Raw genomic sequence first — 7867 nt, forward strand, 5'->3', positions numbered from 1 at the left:
CCGTTCTATTTTCCTATGGTCTGTATAGGAATGGCAGTATGTAAAGGGATTGTAGAGTCAATTGTTCCGTTTATTGAGTGCTGACACTGCGGTCATAGTGGGAAAGGGCGCCATGGGTAAAATGTCTGCTTTCACCCTAGTCAAACGAGGAGACATTGTTAAATTGATTTGGAGGCAATTATTGCTGCTATAAATTGTGAACATGCGTCGTATATTAATCAACCCAAAAGGCTTAAATTTATTTGGTAAAAAGTTGTTGATACAGTACCTATTAGATGGAAATAGATCTGAAAAATAATATCTGAAATTCTTACCCACTGCATTCAAAAACAAAAGAGTACCTACTCGAGGGTTTGGAGGGGTTCGCTCTCAGGAATGGAAATATTATGTCTTCATCCCGACCTTACCGTTATCACATGCATAACAATTATTCATACATCAGCTAGGCTATGGGTGGAAGGCAGTGACGAAATTTAATTTCGAATGTAATTAATTATCGCACGCGGCGGCGAGAAGAGGCAAAACGTGGTGGAACGAAGAATAGGAGAAGACAAACAGCAAAGAGGAGGAGGAGAGAAGGAAGCAGAAGACGAAAGAGAGAAAGGTAAGAAAAAAATAATGAATAAGAATGACGTGCAATGAAATATTACATTAAAAATACATTAAATGTTATATAAATAATGAGGTGCGAGGCTTCAACAGACATTGTTGCTGCTTTTGATACAGGCAAGAGAGGAATGACTGGGTATTTTGCTAAGCTTTCAGCTTCCTCTGTTTTGTAGAAGTTTGGTAAGTTTTGTCTCAATGGCTCTAGGTCCAGCCAGATCTAGTTAATCCAAGACGAAGTCAATCGCTGATGTTGAAGGGGTTAAAGTAGATGAACAAATTGTAGAGACAGATAACAGAAAAATTTAAAAGAACATGATGTACCATTGTGCATTAGGTAAGAAAACATCTGAAAGTTTAATCAATGTGTGTATTACAGATTCCGACATAGAAGATCTCACATAAGTACATACCAAGTATCTTCCTATAATATTTGTGTCAACAGATGGTACATCTGTTGGTAGTTGAACTTTAGATTACTTTAGATCTTTAGAAGATGTGCAAATGTTGAATTATTTTAAAAGATGCTGTGTCTACAAGGCAAATATCATTGTGATATCAGCTGTAGATAATTTTAACAATATGATAGGCATCTAAAGTGCACTTTGTAAGTAAGCTTTGTGCAAGGAACGTTTCATTCAATTGTAAATCATCATTAGTCAGGGCTTCAATTACAAGATCTTCAGAACACACTAGGCCCGTTCGATATAGTGATACTTAACATTGTGGAGCTTGCAACTTAGCTTGCTTTGGGTTCGGTAATGACTGTTCACTTGTAAAAACAAGCTTTTCAAAAACCTCCTAAGTACCTGTCAGTACAATTGATCAGACTTCATAATATTATCTCCACAGCGTTTCTACTTTAGATACCTAACTTCTAGCTAGACCTACCTACTATTCTTTTTGTCAATGACTATAATGTGGTTTCTTCCTTTCTTCTATGGACGTAATGGGACTTCAAATTTTCGGCAGTTGATTTCCAATAAACATTAGTTAGGTAAACTTCCTACTTTTTTTCTAACTTGATAAAAGCAGATCGAACAGTATACGTATGTACCTAACTCATGGAAACATACAGTTCTATATTGGTACCTAACATTGTAATCGAACTTGTAACTCTTTTTATAAGATTACTTGAAGGCTTCATACTTTCCTTACTCCCAAAAGTTCCAAGATTTGACTAAAAAAGTAGGGTATAGGTAGGTATCAATATTACTTATACAATATTGTAGTAATATTATGTGTTCGAGTATATAAATATAAAAAATACCTTCGCCGTATAAGCTTTGCAATTCAATACGGTCGCTTAATCCTCGAGAATACATCCAGAAAGAGTATAGCTTTTTCGTCTTAAGCAAAGAAGATTAAACTACAGAAAATATGTTGTGAATAAACAGAATAAAATCCATCTCGGTCCCCCGATCCCTTTTATTCCCATGGCATGCTTTGATGTGATGTACAATATACGAAATTGTCAATAAGAGTATGCGGTTAGGTTTCCCGCAGGCAGTAAATAATTTCGAGTTGAAAAGGGCGTGTGGAGGAATCCCAAGTTTAGACTTTCCTAAAAAAGAGCTTGAAATTCAGAGACTTGGTTGTAGGATGAGGAGAAAATCTCCCCTGGAGTTTGGATGTAGGTACGTCTTTCTACATTCAGGACCATGGTAAGGAGGTATGTCCTTTAAAAACTGTTAGGTGTACTTATTTTCCATGAGTAGGAGCAGTCAAGATATCGAGCCACGACAAGAAGACATCTGGCTAAAAAGTATTGTTTCAAGAACAAATTGTTTATTTGGTCAAACGTGGGAATGATTTTGAGAAAGAGATGTCAAACCCAAAATTTTCATCCTTTTGAAGATCAAGTTTTGGGCCAGTTTAATCTGACAAAGAATGCACCAAGCGATGCGTTTTGGGAATAATCTCACATACGAAAAGCTCTACTTTATCTTGGATTAGACTATTGTTCTAAAAGAAATTGATGGCTACCTATGAATCCTATGATAAATAAAGGAATTTCAAATCTAAATCATCATGTACATAGATATCTGATCATTTGACCCCAGTGAAAAGCACTCCTCAGGGAACTCCTGAATTGTGTCGGTCATTCTGATGGAGAGGGCGCAGATACACATCTAATAGCAGATAATGATAGACCTAGGGGTCTACCAGCGTGTATTAGTGGTAGGCAATGATATAATTTGAAAGAGTAATTTTCGGTTCCACCGATAAGTTTGATGTCTAAGGTAGCTCTACTTTTCTCCCAGTAGGAACTCATATAATATCTAGAATCTCTTTGAATTTTTAATTTAACTTCAGCAGCAGTAGACGTAATAACATATTTGGGCTACTAGTTCAATGTTCAGGTGCCTCATTTGTCTACGATGATATGCAGGAGGATATTTCGGAATTAAAAATTCACGGGAGAAAACGTAATATCTGGGACTCTGAATTTGAAACACGTAATGTGAATAATTGTAGATTGATAAGCAGATAGATAAAATGTGTAGATATGTAGATCCTGTGAAAAGTAAGAATGAAATCGGTCAACTCATAGCAAGAACTTAGGAACAAATTGAATCAAAACCAAAGAACTAAATCTTAATATTCATATTGCTATAATACCAGAATAACTTGACACTCCTAAATGTTTTAGGACTTAACCTAAACCTAAACATATTTCACTAAACAAATCCCTTCTAGGATTTTTCATTTCTATTATACATTAATGAACTCTGAAGATTCTGGTGCAAAATCAAAGACAATAGATAAATATAGACATCAAAAAACTACAAATTAAGGGCAGTGTTGGTGATTGATTTGAAATCTTAAGAACAAGGATCTTGAAGATTAGTTAGACGAAATATACCTTGTGGTAAACAAGTGGTCAAAGCTTCCAACTGCCCTGTATGGCTTATCCGACCATCACGTGAGCTGAAATCTATCTCTGGACGAGAAGGTAATTTTAATCACCTGTGTGCAACCTGCACTTACTTTTCTATTAATATTTCTAGCCATACTTATTAGAGCAACGATATGCAGGGCTTACATGAACATAAAAATATACTGGATGAAAGAGAACTTTCGAAAAGTTGAATAAAAATATGAAGATGAGAGCATCCCTTTCCAAGAAGTTCGAATAAGTGTTGCTCGTTATTGCGAGCTTGAAATGGATATTTCCAAGAAGTTCTAATAGAATTTTTCATGATTGCAAGAGGAGAAAGGGCGGAATAAATCTAGGGTAGTCAGAGTTCCTGAACACCTAAGTCAGAGTTCCTGAAAGCTGTTCTTGGCTGCTTGGTTATTCCAACTTGCTCACTATACCTAAATAAATATGTATCTGTTTTCTGTTCACACCAGTACTGAAAATTTGGCCTCAGCATTTTACGAGGCCTTAATGCTAAGGCCAAAACCCCTAAGACCCTTGTGAAACCCATGTTCGTCAGAAAATTTTGATGAACCCCGCATCTACTGACCTACACGGTATACTGACTGCTCCTAAAACGTATAATTATTGTTTTACACGTTCGGAATGAAATGGTTTTTATGTATTTCTAGGAGCTCTCGGCTTTGTTTTTGAGTTCTGGTTCATCAGGAACCTATAAAACCGACAATCAAACATTAGAGATCTCTAGAAAACTCCCTCTATTCACATGCAAGCAAGTACTCAACAGTCCTCACGAGGTCAAGTGCATCTTAAAACTCCTGAATCAGAAGGGCTGAAATAAATGTCGATTTTGCTAAACAATCGTCGCCAATTGAAAATCAGCATCGACCCAAATGTGGCAATACTTCTCAGCCAAACTTTTCTCGGTTAAAAGAGAGGAAGAGCGAGAGAGTTCTAGAGAAGGAGATATAGTGAGAGGAAGAGAACTTCGACAGGCAAAGGAGTAGACTGCAGTAATTATCGGGAAAATAATAATAATAATGTGGAGCAGTTAATACGCGAAGTAGGGCGAGAGGAGAGGGGGTGAAAAAAATAGGGTTAAAGACAAGAGAAGGGGAGGGGGGCAAAAAGAGGGGTAAAAATAGAAGAGAAGCGGGCAGGGGGGGACGATGAATATTAAAGCGGGGACTTAACGATGAGATGACATCTGCGAAAGTTTAATCAAAATTATCCAAAGTCACCCCCTTCCCCCCACTCTAGTCTCGTGGCACTTGTGTCATGTTTATCCCCCCCTCCCCTGGCGAACACGTGACCTTTAGGAGACATTTGCACTCCGTTCCCTACAGGGAGCACCCTGGAAGCTATGTGGACGTTGCAATCACAGTTATGATTGTTCAAATATTTTCGGCAGGATCAGAACGGGGAAGTATTGACTGATGCAGACCCGCAGTTCCGTCATTCTTGGGGTCACGAGAAGGTAGGTAACTAAAGTTTGATTTGATAATCATTCGTGGGGGAACTCTAGTTTGATTTGATAAACGTTTAAAGTCACTGTGTGGCTGGTACGGTCTTTGAAAGAGAACATCATATGGATTTGGTACTTGTTGTCGGCTGCTGTTGAGAGTGACGTCAAATTTCAGTCACTATAATAACAGTGAAACCACTAGACTCGAATAGTATCAAGAATCAAGTTTCACTTCCAATCAAATTTCACCTCCCAATGTTGGAAATTTAACAAGAAACGATACCTATTTTTGTGACAAGCTATGAATCAGGCTCAATCGTTTAATTCAATTGTACCTAGTTCAAGATTTTTTTTTTTTTTGGGGGGGGGGGGGGGGGGGGGGCTTTGTTTTTGAGTTCTGGTTCCCGGGAACTCCACAGCCCTGACTACTACTCATCAGGCAGCAGCAAGTTCGATGTATTTCTCAACCAATTTCATTGCTGTAATTTATAACCGAAGCTTAGGCCATTTTCTAGCTCTGAGATTTCTTTGTTCTGAAATCTGAATGTTGGTTAAGCTGAGGTTTCAGTTGCAGTTCAAGAACAAAGATTCAGCTACACAAAAACTGATCTAGACCGGAAAATCTGGCGAAACAGGCTCAAAGATGTATTTCTCAACCAATTTCATTGCTGTAATTTATAGTCGAAGCTTAGACCATTTTCTAGCTCTGAGATTTCTTTGTTCTGAAATCTGAACGATGTTGGTCAAGCTGAGGTTTCAGTTGCAGTTCAAGAACAAAGATTCAGCTACACAAAAACTGATCTAGACCGGAAAATCTGGCGAAACAGGCTCAAGGTTTACCTTAAGTAGTTCTTGAACTGGATGCCATTTTTCTATTGGCTGATTTCTTGCATACTCTGGATTGTTGAAGTCGGATTGTTTTAAAGCAAAAACTCATTAGCAGACCTCATTTGTATCTTTGATTTTGATAACATAAACCCCAAAGATATCAATCTCTCTTGACTTTCAAATGTAGATAAGATAGAGTTTTGTAGAAGGGCGCCTTTAAAGATACAAAACACCCCATTAAGAAATTTACCTGTTGAAAACCCGAGGCTCGTAAAATATTTAGCGCGGTACTCATGTATCTTGGATTTTGATAACATAAACCCCAAAGATATCAATCTCTCTTGAGTCTTGACTTTCAAATGTAGATAAGATTAAACAGTTTTGTAAAAGGGCGCCTTTAAAGATACAAAACACCCCATTAAGAAATTTACCTGTTGAAAACCCGGGATTTTGATAACATAAACCCCAAAGATATCAATCTCTCTTGACTTTTAAATGTAGATAAGATTAAACAGTTTTGTAAAAGGGCGCCTTTAAAGATACAAAACACCCCATTAAGAAATTTACCTGTTGAAAACCCGAGGCTCGTAAAATATTTAGCGCGGTACTCAAATTGATCTTCTGAAATTATGTTTCAGCTTGATTCGTGTGCTAACAGAATTGGTTTATCTTTAGAAAATCTCATTTTGGAAAGGTTATTTTTCAACTAATAAAAATAATAGATGAAGGCCCGAAGGCTTTTAAAGCTAAGTTACTTTTAGGTTATGAATATAAAGAAAAAATCATTGTTAACATGATGGCGTTTGTTCTTTCCCTTTTGTATATTTTCAACAAAAAATCCTACTAAATTCCTCCAAGGTATTTTTTAACCTAAACAACGTAATAAAGATCTTTGGGAGCGAATTTCTCTGGTGTAAAACAGAATAGGTACCATGATATGATATCCAAACATGTTATTATTTAGACCCCAATTTAATAATATGATAAACCTATTATCTCATAAAATTAAATAACTATTAGGCCAGGTAAAGATTTAGATTTGATGAGGGATGAAGTGGATTAGCAAATTCTCAAAATTCTAGACAGATTTTTGAGGTTTTAGATATTTCTTGGAGTTTTACAAATATCTTTTCTAAGTAGGCATGTATTTTTGGTTGTTGTGTATAATTTTTACTTATTTTAAATCGGACTACCTGTGCCTAATGTTTTTGTTTTCTTGATTTTTGTAGAGGCTGAGGCAAATTTTCCTAATCTCTATTGGATCTAATGAATGGTCCATTCCTTTTGTAAACAGAGAGGGCGTACAAGTCTAAGTTAGCTAAGGATTTGCCTGTTTACCCACGGTGAACTGTATAATTCTGGCCCCCAAGGGTTCATGAGGCCCAAAAAGTGATCTTTATCTGCGATGGATCATTGGAATTTCTCCATCTTTGCCGCTTGGATTTTCTATGGAAAATCAAGAACGTTATTAGCGAATACATCCACTAGGCGTAACACAAATTTTACGAACACAAAGGAAACACCTATCACCTAGGTGAAGGAAAGAACAAGTGGAGAAAGCGGAATTTTCTCACAAGGAGGTCCAGGGCAAATTGATCGTGGGAACTTCGGAAAAGGCGCACAACACAAAACGACCATAATCATATAATTATATAATCATTGTCGATGAAAATAAAGAGAAAAATAATGAAATCATAAAATGAAAAGCTCTTCAAATACACTGGAGGGACATAACGGGGCTTGGTTAGAGGGACGGAATGGCAGCGCTGAATATCTTTTCTAAGTAGGCATCATGTATTTTTGGTTGTTGTGTATAATTTTTATTTATTTTAAATCGGACTACCTGTGCCTAATGTTTTTTGTTTTCTTGATTTTTGTAGAGGCCGAGGCAAATTTTCCTAATCTCTTTTGGATCTAATGAATGGTCCATTCCTTTTGTAAACAGAGAGGGCGTACAAGTCCAGGTTAGCTAAGGATTTGCCTGTTTACCCACGATGAACTGTATAATTCTGGCCCCCAAGGGATCATGAGGCCCAAAAAGTCATCTTTATCTGCGATGGATCATTGGAATTTCTCCATCTTTG

Source organism: Diaphorina citri, unplaced genomic scaffold (genome assembly GCF_000475195.1).
Source record: "Diaphorina citri unplaced genomic scaffold, Diaci psyllid genome assembly version 1.1 scaffold243, whole genome shotgun sequence".
Taxonomy (NCBI): Eukaryota; Metazoa; Arthropoda; class Insecta; order Hemiptera; family Psyllidae; genus Diaphorina; species Diaphorina citri.